This window comes from Chiloscyllium plagiosum, chromosome 31, assembly GCF_004010195.1.
Source record: "Chiloscyllium plagiosum isolate BGI_BamShark_2017 chromosome 31, ASM401019v2, whole genome shotgun sequence".
Lineage (NCBI taxonomy): Eukaryota > Metazoa > Chordata > Chondrichthyes > Orectolobiformes > Hemiscylliidae > Chiloscyllium > Chiloscyllium plagiosum.
The window spans coordinates 31,315,161-31,334,585 of NC_057740.1; the positions used below are offsets into that span (position 1 = coordinate 31,315,161).

Genomic DNA, 19,425 nt, shown 5'->3' on the forward strand with positions numbered 1-19,425 from the left:
ATAAATTGCTGATTGTCGGTTGTAAAGTGTCAGGGATTTACTTTTAACACTACAGCAGGTTACACCACTTATCACACTGACTTTACAGCTATAGGGACCAGGCTGGAGGGGGAGGGGAGTGAGGGAGGTAGGAGAAACACTGGGGGAAGAGAAGCGGGGGTGTGACAGTGGAGGGTGGCAATAAGGAATAAGGAAAGGGAAGGATCGTGAGGGTATTGCAGAATAGGGAAGGTGATGTGCATAAGGGGGGGGAGAGGTGGTAGATAATGGATCAAAGGCAGTGACAGACAAGAGGAGGGAAAGGCATTTTTTTTTTTAAACAGCTTCAGGAGGCCACTGTGCAAATAACGGGGGAAGAGGATAGCATTGCTGTAAGGTCACTAGGCTGGTAGCCCAGAGGCCCAGATTAAAGCTCTGTGAACATGAGTTCAAATCCCATCACAACAATTGGTGGAATTGAAATTCACTGAATAAAATTGAGAATTAAAAGCTCGTCTGACTGATGAAGACTTTGAAACAATTATCGATTCCTGAATAAACACAGCAGATTTACCCGCCCTGGCTTGCATATGATTCCAGGTTCCTAGCTGACCTCCAAAATGGTCTAAAGAGCCAATCACAATAAGGATGAAGATTGGACAACAAATGTTGGCCTTGTCAGCATCGCCCATGTCCCATGAACAAACAAATACATCTTAAAAGTGGGCTCTGCGATGCTCTCTACCAGTTAACTTCCCACCTGCTGCTATCAGATGGGGAGTCGGCAATGGCAGGGGTCAATTCCAAGGCCTCCTAAAATGTCGCCCCCTGTTTAACATAAAGAGTAGACCAGTAGATGGGTGTCTCCAATCATTTCCAGCGATGAGTTCCAAGTGCATACGGTCAACTGCAGCTTGTAAAAGTAAAGTGTCTCTTCACTACCTATTACACATGGGGCCTTCCCACTGGAGGACACTGCTTCCACCACTCTCCCCCATTCAGTTTTCAGTCAGACACTCATCAATGGTAGCTGGACCACGTCAGCTGGAGGACCTTTCTCCACTGAGTGCTGTCGGTCATGCCCTCTGTAAAAGTGCCTTCACTTGAAGCCATTTATTATCACATTGATTTGAGAGTGCTGAGTGAGGTCACTAGCCACAAAAAAAATCATTATTTTACATTTTTGATCTAATGTCTTCTGGACTACAGCGGCAAACTCCTCCACTTAGAATTTATAACAAGTTGGCGATTATATACGGTGTAATGGAAATTCAATATATAATGAGCTTGGCCTACAATATGATTGCAGTTTTCAACCAGGACTCCGAATGCAAATTATCAAGAACATCATTGCAATGTGTGTTTCAACTTGCCAAATGGTTACAGTGAGTTGAAGCATACAATGGGCGCACTGACAATCTGGGATTCTACTTTATGATTTAGTGCCTCCCATCAGCATAACCCCCTGCTCCACGTCACAAGATGCAGATTCTTGCCAAAGTGACAGTAGGCTCCATTAGCTCACACAGTTGGCCATTATCGAAGGTGAATCTTGATAGCGAAATATTAGGAGACTATCCGGCGCAACGTGGGATCACCAAAACCCAACCTCATCCCTAACACCAAATGCCTTAACTTGCTCCTTTCTAGTGCAGAGCCGGGAGTTAGGGGTTTCTGGGTGGCTTTTCCTTTTCATTACTGAGTCATGCCTGGGCCAATTATTGAAGGATATCATCATCCTGGGTGATAAAATCAGGGTGAACCATACGGTGAATCCAGGACCTTCTGATTTGAACAGTTTTATCTTCCCATCAATCCAGCAGGAAATATCAGATTATAACACATCCAGACTATCAGAGTGCAGTGCCTGGCACTCATAACCCATTGTATGCTTCAACTCCCTGTAACCATTCGGCAAGTTGAAACACGCATTACAATGACTTACTTTGATCATTTGCATTCAAAGTCCAGGTTGCATATTATCACACTGTATATTAATGTTTATGAGCACAGCCACAGGGAAAGAGAATAAACTGGTCTTACTTGCTCTTTACCCTAGGTGTAAGGGAATAGCAATGCCACGGGCATGTTACGTGCAGGGATTTTACAAAAGCATTCTTGGAATGCTGGTGTTGTTTGCTAGGCCTGCATTTATTGTCCATCTGTAGTTGCCCTGGAGAAAGTGATGGTGAGTGGCCTTCTTTAACCACTGGTACATTGATTTGTAGCTGCTTAATACAACCAAGTGGCTTGCTGGGCCATTTCAGAGGACTGTTCCTTCTTTTCTCATTCATTCATAGGAAGTGGGCATCGCCAGCTGGGCTGGCGATTATTGCCCATCCCTAATTGCCCAGAGGGCAGTTAAGAGTCAACAACATTGCTGTGGGTCTGGAGTCATGTGTAGGCCAGACCATGTGAGGACAGCAAATTTGCCAGATTGATTCCTGGGTTGGTGGGACATACGAGGAGGTTTTTGGTTGGGAACAATTGTTTGAGATTGCACTCACTGGGGTTTAGAAGAATGAGTGTGGGAGAGTTGCAGAGGATCTCATAGAAACCATAGAACAGGATTAAACAGATTAGAGGCAGGAAGGATGTTCCCAATGGTAGAGAGAGTCCAGAACCAGGGTCATCTTTTAAAGATAAGAGGTAAACCTTTTAGGATTGACGTGAGGAGAAATTTCTTCACCCAGAGAGTGGTAAGTCTGTGGAATTCACTACCACAGAAGTGGTTGAGGACAAACCATCGTGTGCTTTCAAGAAAGAGGTATATATAGTTCTTGTGGTTAAAGGGATCAAGGGATTTGGGAGAGATGGGGGGATTAGGGTAGTCAGCCATGATCATATTGAATGACACAGCAAGTTTGAAGGACCGAATGGCCTACCCCAGTTCCTATCTTTTATGTTTCTTTTGTTTTGATTTCTTTGCCAAGAGGACATTAGTGAACCAGACGGGTTTTTCTGTCAGCCGGCAATGCTTTCGTGGGCATCACTGGACTCCTATTTCCTATATTTTACTGAATTCAAATTACTTGCCTACACTTCTGTGGGTCATGGTCACATGGAGGTCATTCTGGGCAAGTGTGTCTGATTTCCTCCCCCCAAACGGAGAACGACATGGATTTTATGAAAAATCTGAATGTTGCGCAACCCTTTTATTAGCAAACGGAATTTAAATTCCCCCAGCGACTGTGCTGGGATTTGGATTCATGCCTTCTGAGTATTAGCCTCAGCTCTGCATTTAGCAGTTCAGTAGCACTGGGCAGTAATTAATCGCAACAATGGGGAATCTCTCACACTGCCAGAAATCTCCATGTAACTCCCTGGAGGGAGGGGTGATGAATAAAGAGCAAATAGGTACAAAGTGGCCAGAGGTTGGACTGCTGCAGGATTGAGGACACTGACAGACACAGAGGTGGTGGTTTCCAGCAATGAACACAGGGAGAGGCCTAGGGTCAATAAGGAATCCAGGCCACGTGAGGGGTGGGGAGTGGGGGAGGTGATGAAATGGAGGGTGGGGAAGGTGCAGCCGATTGTCTAATAACAAAACCACCACCCCACTACCTCCCCCACACCCCCCCCACCTTTCCCAACTACAGACCTCCAAATAGACATTGCTTTTTTGAACAAGGGAACCCTCACTGCCCTCTCACAGGAAGGCTATGGGGAAACCCCCATAGGGTTTGACTTTTGCTGATAGTCGAGTACCAGAGGTATTGAGTAGAAAGGGGGTCATCAATTAAGGGTTTCAGTTGTCAGGAAGGTCACCCACAAACCACTGCAATCACCCCCCCCAAACCCAGATTTAACTCAGAAAAGAGCCAGGGTAAACACCTGGCACAGTCGTGTCTGGTTCAATGGCCCCCAAACTGCATTCAATGCCATCAGCCACCCTCGCTCACGTACTGTGGCACCCACAGTGTAAACCACTCCCAGTTTCACAGCTACTAAAAGGAACAGATATTCACAGCAGTGGTCCTGCATGAAGCTCGTCATTGGGATTCAACAGACCACGTTCCCAGACACATGGAATAGCAGCTTAACCCGCCAGCCCTGCCTCTCTTCCACTCAGGAACCCCTTGTGTGACTGAAATAAGAATAACCACAGCGGTCCTCTCTGTGCGTCATCAGTATACATAAAAGAACTGTTAAAGGGCATCAGACAGGCTAAAATACACCATTTGTTCTGCACTCATTTGCTCTGTTCTAAAACATCATGTTTTGCACTGAATTATGTATATAGCTGTTCACCGCCTACCGAGTCTTCTCAACTCATCATAGTTTATCTGTTGACGTATCTTGGCTGGGTTGTCTGTTCAGAGCAGCTAATAGGAAGGGGGATGGGTGTCCACAAGATTGTGGAATAGGAAATGGGTTCCTGCATTTAGTCATGCTGCCTAGCTGACTCAGAAAGTGATAAGTAATCACAGTAGCAATTAGGGTTGCTTCGAATATAAAATATGATTTCTGTGGTTCTAAATACAACAAACAGAAGGTTCAGTGGTGAGTCAAGAGATTCTCTCAGCTTATTAATTGTACCTTAAACAATCTCTACCTGCTGCTTCACCATCTCCCCAGTTATATTCTGACTGTGCTCCCCATAACTCTGGGCAGGGATCACTTGTTGGGTTGTGACTCAGGCTGCACAACTTTGCAAATTATCCAAAGCCCACGTGTACAAAGGATCCACTTTATATGGGATACTTTTGGAACCATCTTGGAAGCAGGCAGCTCCTTATCCATCTAACCATAGACACATTTTAAAGCCAAGAAAACTTAGAGTGTTCCTCCACCAAAAGCTGAGGTTACAAAAGCCTTCCATACCTTTATGTGTCAATGGTCTCTCATAAACCAAAAAACTCTCACTTAAGCTGCCAGGGTAATTGGTGAATGAAAGGATTGTTGGATTTACTGAAAGGTGGAAACAGTATTTCAGAGCAAGACCCCTCCCATAGTATATTAGATCTAGAAATACTCAACTTACATCAGCATCCCACCCCAGGATAGGAGAGTCCAAAACTAGAGGGTATAGGTTTAAGGTGAAAGGGGCAAGATTTTAGAGGGACCTGAGGAACAAGTTTTTAAACTCAGAGGGTGGTGTGTGTGTGGAAGGAGCTGCCAAAGGAAGAGTGGTGGCTGCTGGTACAATTACAACATTTAAAAGGCATCTGAATGAGTACACGAATAGAAAGGGCTTAGAGGAATATGGGCCAAATGTTGGCAAATGGAACGAGTTTAGTTTGGCATTATTGTCAGCATGGACTGGTTGGACCAAAAGGGTCTGTTTCGGTGCTGTATGGCTCTATAAAATGGGACTAGATCAGTTTAGGTTATCTGGCCTACACGGATGAGTTGGACCAAAGGATCTATTTCTGTGCTGTATAACTCTGACTGTTTTGTTTTTCCAGCCATCATTTAATTGGGAGCTCTCTTGCCTTTGAAACAGAACATTGAGCATTCCAGTCCCCACTCCAGGTATTGAGCTCAAAACGTTAAGACCGACACTCCAGTACATTACTGAAGGAACGCTGCACCATCAGAGGTTCCATCTTTCAGATCAGATGTTAAACACATCTGTATTCTCAGGTAAACATTGAAAAAGTGTGTGAGATCTTCTAAGAAAAGCAGAGAAATTTCCAATCCCCAGGCCACGTAGATCCTTCATGCCACAAAGAGAGATTATCTGCTACTTATCACACAGCTGTTCATGTGTGCAAATGGGCTTAAACTTTTCCACCGCTACAACTGTGACTAGCTCCAGATCAGACCTTTGGGGGAGGGGCAGGGTGTGCGATCTAAAAATAGCAGTTGTCTTATGAAGTGACTGAAAGATAAAACAACTGATGGAACAAAAGAAATAACTTGTACCAACAGCAGCTTCAACTGCCTTTGACATGCAGTACCATCAGTAAAACATGATATGTCAGCTACAACCACAACCTGCATCAGTGCTCTCCTGGACCTAAGAAACTCTAGAATGCTGATCCACGAAAAGCTTGGATGTCCCGTTTTACAGGAGCTACTGAGCTTTATTCACGTATCATACAAATTGCCATTTCTTCCAAACGACTGGCACATACTGTGGGGAAAGGAGGACATTAGAGGTCAGGCACCCTTGGGATCTCAGTACAAATACAGCATGGATTGGTAAGGAAATCCCGAGCCTGGTGACTAGAGTAAAGGGAAGACCTGGATTAGTGGTGCTGGAAGAGCACAGCAGTTCAGGCAGCATCCAAGGAGCTTCGGTTCCTTGGATGCTGCCTGAACTGCTGTGCTCTTCCAGCACCACTAATCCAGAATCTGGTTTCCAGCATCTGCAGTAATTGTTTTTACCTCTAAAGGGAAGACCTTATCGAACGGAGATAAGGAGAAACTTCTTCAGCCAGACAGTGGTGAATCTATGGAATTCATTACCACAGAAGGCTGTGGAGACTAGGTCATTGAGTATATTTAAGAGGGAGATAGGTAGGTTCTTGAATATCAAGGGCGACAGGTAGAAAGTGGGAGAATGGGGTTGAGAAACTTATCAACCATGATTGAATGGCAGTGCAGACTTGATAGGCTGAATGGCCTAATTTCCACTCCAATGTCTTCTGATCTTACCATCAGGATTCTACATACAAGAACAGACAGTCTGAAGTCAGCTGCTTGCACAATGCTGGCTGCTGATAGTGGCTCTGCAGTTATCACTGCTACCTCACCGTACCATCAGGGACCCAGGTTCAATTCCAGCCTTAATAGACAATCGCTTTGGAGCTTGCATATTCTCCCTTTGTCTGCATGGGTTTCCTATGGGTACTCCACTATCCTCAGACAGTCCAAAGGTGTGCAGGTTATGTGGACTGGCCACGCTAAATTGCCCAGAGCATCCAGGGATGTGCAGGCTAGGTGGATTAGCCATGGGAAATGCAGAGTTATAGAGTTAACATAGGGGGTGAGTCTGGGTGGGATGCTCATCAGAGAGTTTTTGTTGGGCTGAATGGCCTGTGCCCACACTCTAGGTATTCTAGTTTATAACTAAGTGAGTGGCCACAGCATAGCCCATAGGGAATGGGAGGGTTCGGAAGATGCCTGCACGACTCCAGCAGGGGGATACTTCTGGGTTCGAAGCACACAGTTCAAGTGGAGAAAAAGGAGAAGAAAAGCCTGCATTTAAATAGCACCTTTACACTCCAGGGGCATCAAAGCATTCTACAGCTGATGGATCTCTTTTGCACTGCAATTAATGTGCAATCAGTAGAAAGTGAGGCAGCCAATTTGTACACAGTAAGGTCCCACAAACAGAAAATGGGATCAATGATACAGTTAACCAGCACCTGTGGTGTCGGTTGAGCGAAAAGTATTGGCCAAGACACTAGAAAAACTGATGCTTTGAGATTCTCAACCCTTGTGTTCATTTGAGGAGACAGTGTCAACAGATAACATGTGATCTGTACAACAGTACTGCCAGCATTGCAGCACACCCTCACAATTCCATCCTGAAGATGCCCGTTGCAGATTACACGTTCCAATCATGTTGCACACCAACTCTGCTGTTCTCTGTTGATTTACTCTTTACATGAAATGACTGCTGTGTATTTACATCAGAGCTCAACTAGCCCATCTGATATAGTTATTGACTGCACTCTGTGCATTTTCTAATTGGTATTAAGCACACAGTTGCTCCAGCCAAGCATAGCGGTGCCTGCCCTCCCCCCCATCCCCACACCATGTGGAGCCTGTCCTTCAGCAGTTCAGGTATTTAGGACCTAATTCTTTCGAGGTAAGCCACCCTCATCACAACCCGCTTAGATGGGTAAAAAATCTTATTAAACTCAAATCTGCAGCCAGTAATGTAAGCTTTAAACATCAGGCACAAATTGGAGAGTGCGGACTGGGAAGGGTGAGGGGGAGCCTGGTAACAAGAGAATGGTTTCAAAAGTCGCACAATGTGCAATTACTCAGCCACTCCCAAAGAGCCCAGGGGAGTGCAAGTGATGGACCTGCACACTGACAGACTAATGAATAAACCAAATTTGGTGAGGTCCCAGCAAGCAACCCAGTGGGGAAGTGTCAAATTTACTGTATTGAGTAAGTATGTCATATTGAATATTTAATAGACTATTTACTATACTGCTTTAGGTTACAGGAGTCACCAATGAGTTATCAGCAAGACAGAAAGAACCTTAAAATAATAATAATAATAAAAAGACAAAACAAAGTAATAATGGGCCCCTGTTACCCATCTACAAAGGGCAATTGCAGGCCAGGTAATCTGCTGTCTGACATTATGCATAAGCCCACATCTACTCAAAGACATAGCAGCATGACTCATGGCTTTCTCCCACTCATCACATCATCTGAAAGGTTTTAATTAACGGAGTCTGTCCGTTGCAAAATACTCATTAGCTTTCATCACCCGAGTGAGAGACTAAAATCTTTAGCCTTCCTTGTTCTACAGTAATATGCTATCCCTGGATGTGACAGCCTGCCTTTTAAAGAGGGAAACAACCAATCTGGTGCTGACAGGTTGGTCTCGCCTTCTGTGTCGGAGAAACTTAAAGAAGCCAAATGACTCTGTCCTCCATCCACCCCCGATAGTGCTGACCCGATCTCAAAGAGTCTTGCAACATTCCCCTCTTGGCATTTTAATTCATTAATGCGTTGTTCAATCTTAAAAGGAAAGATACATAGTTTTAACATGCCCTATTTCATACAGTAATGTTAACCGAATGGGGGAGCTTTTCAGTGGGAGCTTCTATCTTATATTTCTGACAGAGAGAACACCAGAGAACAATAAACGCAAGCCTGCGTCAAAAATTTATTGCAATCTTTTGTTGCCATTGTTTGCAATGGGAAAATGCCAAAAGAATGGGCTATAATTCTTCTTCCTGTACCCACTGGTACCAGTGAATTATTGTGAAGAGGCACAACAGAGGCCTTCTTAATAGGAACTGCTCTGTAGTGACTAAGTGCTCCCTTTATACTGTCACTTATAGTAAGTGAAAGTTGTAGAGAATATGAGAATGGAACAGGTTTATGTCTGGGAGAGTTTTCTTTTTGCAGAGGTTCCTGAAAAACCAGTAACTTTGCTAACGTTATGTCTCCAATTTCTCCTGTGAAATCGTGTACTTTGAACAGATTCTGGACTTAATCTTTTGCCCCTTTTCAGCACTAGAATGTAAAAAGAAAGAAGAAGAAGAAAAAAAAAAAATCGATTGCTCCTGCCTTGGTGACCGCACAATTTGATTTCTCTATACCCCTTAAATACCATGTCCGAGAGGGAGGCAGTGGCCTAGTGCAATTGTCACTGGACTGTTAATCCAGAGAGCTAGGTAATGTTCCTGGGGACCCGCATTCAAATCCCACCAGATGGTGGAATTTGAATCAATAAAAATCTGAAATTAAAAAAAAAGTTTAATTGCAGATTGTTGGAAAACCCCATCTGGTTCACTAATGTCCTTTAGGGAAGGAAATTGCCATTCTTATCTGGACCGACTAAATGTGACTCCAGACCCACAGCAACATCGTTGGCTCTTAACTGTCCTCCAGGTAATTAGGGATGGACAAAAAATGTTGGCCTTGCCAGCAGCGCCCCCTTATCCCATGAATGCATAAAATGAAAGATAAAGGCCTATTGCCAAGGGGATCAAGGATTACAGAGAGAAGACAGGAGAATGGGGGGGGGTTTGAGAACTACGTCAGCCAGGATCGAGTGGTAGAGCAGACTTGATGGGCCAAATGGCCTAATTCGGGGTTTTTTTTCTAAAAAAAAGGAGGCACATTTCCAAAGATTTAGACCTATTTACCATGTGTATGTGGTGTGGCGATCAGGAGAAACTCTAGCCACACACAGACTTGATGGGCCAAATGGCCTAATTCAGGTTTTTTTTTTAAAAAAAAGGAGGCACATTTCCAAAGATTTAGACCTATTTACCATGTGTATGTGGTGTGGCGATCAGGAGAAACTCTAGCCACACACTGGAGTGCAGAGTTCATCGCCAGTTCTTCACTAGAATGTAACATGAGACTTAAGAGAAACTAAAATGACAAACTACAGTGACTGGTACCCACCAGATTGAAGAGGACTTGTTAATTACACCACTGTCAACTTTTCTTTAATTTAGTCATGGGATGTGGACGTCACTGGCTAAGTCAACATTTTCTGCCCATCCCAAAGTGCCACGGAAGGGGTGACGGTGAGCTGTCTTTTTGAACCGCTGCAGTCCATGGCGTGTAGGGACACCCTCAATACTGTGAAAGAGGGAATTTCAGCTCTTTGACACTGCAGGTGTGGCAGTATAGTTGCAGGTCAGGCTAGTGGGTAATTTAGAGGGGAACATGCAAATGGTGCTGTACTTATACAGATTGCCCTCGCAATTCAAAAGTGGAGCGTTCCCAGGAAACCTTTTGTAAGTCGGAAATTGCATAAAGCGAAGATGCGTGATTAAAAAGGGAAAAGGTATCGCCGTTTATTGTAAAAACGAAAATTCTCTTTGGATTCACAAAACAGGTACTAATGTAGGTCTTTTGTAAAAGCCGTATATGAAATTGTGTATAGGGAATGTTCGAAAAGCGGGGGATACCTGTACTCAAAACTAATCTGGTGCACACAATTTCTACTGAGTACCCATCCTCCATCCACTGACTGCATTTTGCCCGCAAAAGAATCTGGTTCTCATCAGGAGCCTCAGCTATAGTTTCAGTTGTGAGTTTGCTGTGGTTCATGGAGTCTCTGTTCAAACTAAAGCCATCTGGCATAAAACTGACCTGGCCTGTAATATGAAGCCTGCCAAACATTCCTGAAGAAGGGCTTATGCCAGAAATGTCGATTCTCCTGTTCCCCGGATGCTGCCTGACCTGCTGCGCTTTTCCAGCAACACATTTTCAGCTCTGCCAAACATTACACCTCGTCACAAACTCATTGGTCAGCACAGCCATGTCAATACACACTTGGAAACAATAGTCACTGGGGTGTCCCACTCCTGGTTACAATGATTCTGGTCAGAAAACGCATGCCAGTGAGCCTAGAAACGGGAAGTTAAAGGGCGTTGCATCTCAATCAAAGAGGTCCCAGAATTCACACTCCAAGCTGCTGCTCGAGTCCCTGCGACTAGACATCAACAAGAATAAAAAAAATTTACAGAGCAGGTTAAAAAGAAATAAAGAAGACAGAGTGCAAACTGGAGGTTTTCCTAATATCTCCTTGACTGGAAATCTTCCTACTTTTATGTTTAACAAAAAAAAATCAAACAAGGACAACTTGAACGTACATTGAATTGGATTGGAACAGGCTCAAGACAGTGAAATGAGACGGAGAGACAGGAAATATTACAGTGGTTCGTGTCGGGGGAGGCTGGGGCTGAGACACATCATTGAGATGGAGTGGATAGAGCTTTAATCTAATCGAGCCATGTTATACATGATGTGGGAGTGTTCAATTTTGAAATTAAGTGGCAGAAATGAAAAATGTTCAATTTCTAGCATTAAAATTATTCACCCGAACATGTTAATCATTTCCTCATAAAAGTGCAAGGTAAACACAATGGTTTTATTCATTTCATATTTCCATCCTGTAACAAAGTAGTGACTGTTAAGCAACCTGCAGTTGCTTCCAGTATATTAATAGATAATAATTCATCATAAGTGGAGTCTATTTATAAATGAGTTCTACCACAAATCAACCACGATCTAAATTAATAGTGGAATAGGCTCAAGGGGCTGAATGGCCTACTCGGTTTTCAATATTTCTCCACAAGGACGGGTGTTTACTAACTGGCATAGTTCTTGTGTCAAAGCTCAAAGATATTGTATTAAATTCTTCTAAGTGCAGCTATTAACTTGTCTAAACTTTAAAAGTAGCACAAAGGAATTTAGCACCATCTCCTTAAGCATTCAAATGGGAACCGTGCCAATTAAGAAGCACGCCCTGCTGTTTTCACCAGCTGTCCAGGCCCTAAGCTCTGGAATTCCACCCTTCAGCCTCTCTGCCTGCCTCTCCTCTAAGACGCTGCTTAAAACCTGCCTCTTTTGCTCAGCATTTGGTCACCTGCCCTAATATCGCATGTGGCTTGGTGTCAATTCTGTAACACTCCGAGACACAAAGGTCCATTTTGCTGCATTAAGAACACTATACAAATGCAAGTCGTTGTACAGAATGACTATTTAATCATAAACGTGCTCAACTGCACCTCACGCAATGTAGTAAAAAACACTGAACTGGATGTGGTGGTCTCAGTTGTATCAATTCAGTTCTCCGGTTTGATCCCTCTTCAGTGCCCGGTTACTCTATTTCAACCTTGGGACTTATTATAGGCACAACAGTTAACTGTACATTCGAGCCAACGCTCTCACTTCATTATTCATTGCAACCTGCAGGGAATGTCGTGCATTGCTAACACAACCTGCCCACATTGACGGAAAGGGAACAACATCAGACAGACTCTGTAAATAGCCCTTGATGTTCCCTGCTAAGTTTGCCTTGTCAGATCTATCGTTCCTGAGTATCGGATTGTGGCATTACCTTTGCAAAATAGATGAAGAAGTTTGTTTTCTTCAAAAAAAAAAAGATTGAAAGCAGAATAAACTTCTGCCTGTATTCAAACGAAAGCCAGTGTGTTAAAGAGTATTCCATGTTGTACTCTTCGTGTCAACATCTGGGACTTCTTGATCAGGAAGCAGAACAGTCAAATGCAAAAACAATGTTCCCTCTTCTCTGCTTCAACAACATGTCTTAACCTCTAACCTCAGAAAAGCACTGCACCAGCCTTGACATTTTCATTTCCCACGTCAGTCAACCCTGTGACCTTTCTGTACGAAACTGCGAGAACAGTAGCGCACTAGCATCTGTTATAGTCTCCCTGTGAGATATTGTCAGTTTAAAACATGTTCATGCCAACTCACAGCCGTTCATCTGCTGTGGACCTGCACCCATTTGGACCTGTGTTATGGCTGCCGGAATCCATTTTCCATACTCTGTTCCTGACAGCTGGTATTACGTTTAACCTCATCAGTCTGAGCTGGACTCAACTTCAGGTTACAATGGTGACAAGATACCAGGCTCAATCCCAACCAAGCTGCCGGGTCCCTAATTGGAGAGCTCGCCCACAGCCAACGCATATCAGCTCCCCACCGAGTTAGTGCTGCAGACAGGGCCTTACACTAAAGGCTCCTAAAAAAACCTCTTCCTTCTATAGTTTCGCCCAATGGAGCAGAATGGAGTTTGGATGGGTGAAGATGGATAGGTTCCTGCTACTGACCACATGCAAAAATAGCCAAGCGTTAAGGATTTGGAATGCGCTGCCCAAGCGGGTGTTGGAAAGAGTAGCTATCAAAGTGAATTGGGCAAATAATTAGAGGGAAAAAGAATGCAAGGAGATGAGGAAAGAGGGAACTACTTGGATTGCTCTTTGAATTACAAGCCAAAGGGCGTCTTTCTGCATTTTACTATTCCAGCTGAGGATTGAATTCTGCTTCGAGGCCTTCCATAGTCAAACAGCCGAGATTCACTCCTTGACACCCATGTTGAAAGAACAAGTAATCAAAATAACGACCTAGCTTATTCAGTATGAGCTGTCAGGAGGGGCACAGGGAAGGAAATGGAGAAAAACAACTGCAGTTATATCATAAATGCAAAGATCTCTTCTGAAGGCACGCTGGACTTGTCATATTTATCCAATTTAGTTTGCACTGTTTCTGCAGTCAAACATCAAGAATACTGAGATATAATCCTCAGAGGCACACATGAGCAAAACTTAACAAACCCTGTGTTAGTAGGTCCTTCAAAGCAGAATGTACAAAAAAAAACTGGAAATTGTAAAATAGCCAGGAATAAAGCAGAGGATTATGAGGATATGGTGAGATGAAGAGGAAGAGGTTCCTCTGCAGCAAAAATAGCAGCAGAAACCAGTCAGGCTGAACGGCCTGTTCCTGGGCTGTCGCTGCCTATGTAATACTGTATAACGAGCAGTCACTTTTAGTCACTGAAGTGGTGTCTCACACCATAGAATATAAAAAGTATGCGAATCCTGCCTGCAATGGCATCTTTTCCCCATTGAGGCAAAGATGTTAATGATTAAAGCTGTAAATACATCAAAAGCAATTCAGAGAAGGCTTATTGGACTAATACCTGGAATGGACAGATAGTCTTATGAGAAACAGTTGGACAGATTGGGCGTGTATCCATTGGAATTTAGAAGAGAAAGAGGTGACTTAATAGAAACATCTTGAGGGGTTTTGACTGGGTGGATGTGGGAGATTGTAGAACTAGGGATCACTGTTTATATAAAAAAAACTGATACATCTACAGACACCAACACTGAGCATTTTCATCTTCAACTATTAGCAACTGCACATGTGCACAATATTCAACCCATTGTTAAACATAAATGTTCTACTTTAACATCTAAATTTCCCTTAAAATGACTTACTCTTTCAGGAAAAGTATTATTCAGCAGTTCTCACTTGTTGTTAAACTATATTTAATGAGGGAGATCGCTGCTATTGTGCTTTGCCAGAGTGTCAGCAAGCGCAGTGCTTACAAATAACAGGTTGCCCTTTCAGGCAGAGATTACACTTTTTATTCCCACAGAGGCTGGTGAATTTTTGTACAAGGCACAGATAGATTCTTAATAAACAAAGGGATAAAAGGATATGAGCCACAGTCAGGAATTTGGAGTATCAACGATCTTTCAAAGGAGGCTCTAGCGTCCAAGAGACCCACTCCTGTTTGTATGTTGAAAACTATACTTGGGTGTTTGCCTACCCACATTCATTCTGAAACTCTGGAATACCTCTAGGTCTACCAGCAAGTTCAATTGGAAATTAACCTGGAGAAGTGTCATATTCTCTGTTCCTTATAGGTGTGAACTGTATTCTGCTTTGTAATATTGCACCTAAAGACAGGTATGATTGGCAACAGGTTAATAGAGAGGCCAAAGGGGAACAAATACCTTAATTAACCGGATCCCATCCCCAAATATCCTTTGAAGCTGTACGTTCCAGCAAGGGCTACAGGAGATCAGCCAAAGAGTAAAGCATGGGCCATCCCCTCCTTTTCACCCAGGGAGCAAAAGCCAACTGAACAAAAACCACTATCCAAACAGCCATCAGAAGATCTGGCAGCATCTATGTCGTGCATCATGCTGACCTACATAGTTCATTACTACAGCAGTCCACACGCTAATGGGGAAGGCCAAAGGTTCCAAAGGCAAACCACATCCAGCAAATATTTCAATCTTTCAGAATCTCTTTAAGAACACAGAACGTTACAGCCCTCGATGTTGCACCAACCTGCAAAATTAATCTGATGCCCATCTAACCTACACCGTTCCATTATTATCCATATGTATGTCCAATGCCTGTTTAAATGCCCTTAACGTCAGCCAGTCTACTACTGTTGCAGGCAGGCCATTGCATGCCTCTACTACTGAGTAAAGAAACTTCCCCGATATGTGTCCTAAATTTACCATCCCTCAATTTAAAGCCACGTCCCCTAGTGTTAGCCTTCACCATCTGAGGAAAAAGGCTCTTACTGTCCACCCCATCAAACCCTCTGATTATCTTACATATTTCATTTAGGTGACCTCACAACCATCTTCTCTCCAATAAAAACAGCCTCTGTTCCCTCAAACTTTCCTCTTAAAACCTTCCTTCCATATCAGGTAGCATCCCCCTTTGTGGGCAGCACTGTGGCACGGCGGTTAGCACTGCTGCCTCACAGCGCCACAGACCCAGGTTCAATTCCCACCTCAGGCGACTGACTGTGTGGAGTTTGCACATTCTCCCAGTGTCTGCGTGGGTTTCCTCCGGGTGCTCCGGTTTCCTCCCACAGTCCAAAAATGCGCAGGTTAGGTGAATTGGCCATGCTAAATTACCCGTAGTGTTAGGTGAAGGGGTTAATGTAGGGGTGGGTTGCGCTTTGGTGGGTCGACGTGGACTTATTGGGCCGAAGGGCCTGTTTCCACACTAAGTAATCTAACCTAGTAAGTCTCCTCTGAACCCTTTCCAAAGCTTCCTTATCCTTCCTATAAGGCAGGGACCAGAACTGCATGCAATACTCTAAGTGCGGCCTTACCAGTGTCTTATACAGCTGAAGCATGACCTTGTGGCTCCGAAGCTCAATCCCCCTAGCAATAAAGGCCAACACACCATATGCCTTCTTAACAACCCTATCAACATGGGTGGCAACTTTCAGGGATTTATGCACCTGGACACCGAGAACTCTCTGTTCACCTACAACTGCCAAGAATTTTACCATTAGATCAGTACTCTCCATTCTTGTTACTTCCTCCGAACAGAACTACCTCTCACTTTTTGGCATTAAACTCCATTTGCCTCTTCTCAGCCCAGCTCTGCATCTTCTCTATGTCCCTCGATAGCCCACAACATCCTTTGGCCCTATTCACAACTCTGCCTACCTTAGTATCATCTACAAATTTACTAACCCATCCTTCTACACCCACCTCCAGATCATTTATGAAAATGACAAACAGCAGTGGCCCCAAAACAAATCCTTGTGGCACACCACTAGTAACTGAGCTCCAGGATGAACATTTCCTATCAATCACCACCCTGTGTCTTCTTTAAGCTAGCCAACTTCTGATACAATCCCAAAACTCCTTATTATGTGCAGTAGCCTTCCGTATGGAACCTTATCAAACAGCCTTAATCAAATTTATTTCAGTTCCTGCTGCTCCACTTCCTTTTCATTGTCATGGGTCAGAGGTAAAAGTTAGTGTGAGAGAGTTTTAACCTCATCATATTCCGTGTGTTAATGTTGCTTGCTGAAAATTAAAACTCAAATGGGATCAAAATGTGGGTACCACCCTGTGGATTGTGCCAATTCCAAAGCACAGAGTGCTTCACCTTTAATGCCACACTGGAATGGAGGAATTGAGCCCATGGTGAAAGGACTTTGAATATTGAAGCACTGTATTTACACTAGACACGTCTAAGCTCATAACGAGGGCATCAATAACACGAGCAGAAAGTACACTGCTCCTTAAACTCAGCTGTCTCTGCCATCCTTCCCCTATTGATTATTAATGCATCAATCCTTTTGAAGGCCTCCTGTTCTCAGCAGATGCTATAATTCAATCTCATAAGATCTTCAGAGTGCAAGTGAAACATAGCAATGCTTAATTCATGCACTGGTCAAGTGACTAAGGTGAAGAGAACAAGAAGGTAACCTTGATAGGATGGATTCATTCCAAGATAATGAGACAGAAGAACAAAATAAAGACTGGAATAAAATGTTATTGTGGCAAAACATTGACTATAGTTTTGGGAGGAATATCAATAACTGTTCGCATTAAAATAATCAGTTAGCAGTGCAGTTACAGAATGCTCTGGATCATTGTTCGATCAGTTCCATTCAGGGTCCCTCTAATCTCAACGGTTTGCACTGCAGAGGATTCAATTAATGGTTCTCCTAAGTGTTACTGATTAACTAATGCTCCCATTTGAAAATAAGACCTGCTGTAGTTTTTAGTCTCAATTCGAAACAATAAGAACTTTTATTGTGCATTTACATAACACAGGAAATTCCAACTTGTGATGCTCAAACATTATTTCTAGCTCCAAAGTCAGGCAAGATACACATAAAATATGATGTTTATTTCCTCCTGATGGAATTCAATTTTATGAGTTTAATTGGTGGCTAAATCCAAAATCAGAACACTTAAATTTTTAATATCCACAGCTTGAAATATTTATAAAGTAAAGTAATGGAACAACAGTTAAACTCGGAGACAGTATGTAAACACATCTCCAACATCTTCTCTTCCTGTGACACTGTTCTAAAATATATTCCTTAATTTTAATGAAAAGCAAAGGGATAGACAGCCTAAAGTTCAATGGAATGGGTTTAAGACATTCTAGTAGATGAAATACTCCCTAAATTCAAAAGCTGTATTTTCTTGGGATTAATTTAAAGCTAGAGTTATTGTTAACATTGAAGTAATTGCGTTCAGAAATCCCAACCTCAAGGGTATAGGATACAGCTTTTAAGAGATCCATAACCTCCATACAAAAATAAAGCAGCTTGCATTTATATAGCGCCATTAGTGTAACAAATCACCGAAACGCACATCACTAGTGCACTAACAAAACTTAGAATATTACATTGTGAGGTCTGGTGCTAAACACTGTCCCAAAAGGTTAAGTTATAAGGGGCATCTCGAAAGAATGATCAAGATAGAGAGGTTAAAGAAAGAACATCTGGGGCTTATAATGAACAAACAAAAGCAGTGCTAAAGGTGGAGCAATGAGGAAAAAACACACAAGGACATTCAAGATGCCAGGACTGGTCAAACCCTCATATTCCCCCGCCAACCTTCCAATCAGGACACATTGAATCTTAAACCTTGGATAAAAGAAACTAGTGACTGAAATGCTAACAGTAGCTTGTGGGTTACACAGAAATCTGAGTCTCTGATAATCATGTCTTTTTAAAGTGTGGGGAAGAATTTGGGAACTATTCACTTGCCATCAGTAATGCTGGTTCAGTTAAAAGTTTAAAAGAAACTTTCCATAACACAGAGCTGCTGGTTGCATTTCTTCCTGATTTGCATGGAGACCACTAACCAAAGTTGTATAGGATTCAGAGTATTGATAATTAGATCTTTTAACCATCCCCTGCATCCCTGTTGCCTGATTGTTGTTAAACTCTTGACCATTTTGACTGCTCAGCCACAGGTGCTGTACTTCAACAAGTAACTCCATGTGAATTGCTTTGAAACTGTATAACAGTCGGGGCTAAGAGCACATTGGAATTAAACCCCAACAGCAGCATAATCTAATCAAGACTCCCATTTCCCTTTATCATCTCACTTCCTCCTTTTAACTTTCATGGTGCCCCACATTACCATCTTTTACTATATTCCCCAACAATAGTAAAACACAGAAGGGTGTACAGCCTGGCAGAGTAACAGAGCCAATGGTTGGAGGTCTTGCAGCAAAAGATCATTGTGGAATGTAACTGGAAACTACACAATATACATTGTGTACACACACACACACACACACTTAGTTCCTGCTTCTGACCTGAATCAAACTCACAGCACACTTAATCTCTAAATAACAGCTAGATGGTCATGGCAAGCATTAGCCGCTTGTTTGCTTTTAAGGAAAAGGAATTGGCTTCGATTTTAACGATGAAAATCTCCTTTTGATGCTGAAGGAGTTCATGAAATTCTAGAATGATAATAATGAGTTTATTTGATTTCAGTGATAACCAAGTGGGGGAAAATGCCCTCTCCTTAATAAGCAATGTCACCTCACCCTCATTAGAGGCCGTTATTAGAATGTTCTGCCTTGTGTCAACAGACCTTGATTCTCTGGTTTATCTTGTGTAATATTTAATATTACATGGTCTGACAGACTGTATTGCACCCATTGCATTTGGATATCCCCAGCGTGCTATAATGCAGGTGTAATATAGTCAGGATTTATTATTGCAATGCCCTG

The 19,425-nt window shown here is 43.0% G+C and overlaps 1 protein-coding gene across 8 annotated transcripts in view; it reads right to left on the reverse strand.

Moving 5' to 3' along the window:
• Nucleotides 1–19,425, reverse strand: part of LOC122565381 (transducin-like enhancer protein 4) — a 212,787-nt gene that overhangs the window by 147,842 nt on the left and 45,520 nt on the right. The gene's annotated exons all lie outside the window — the stretch shown is intronic.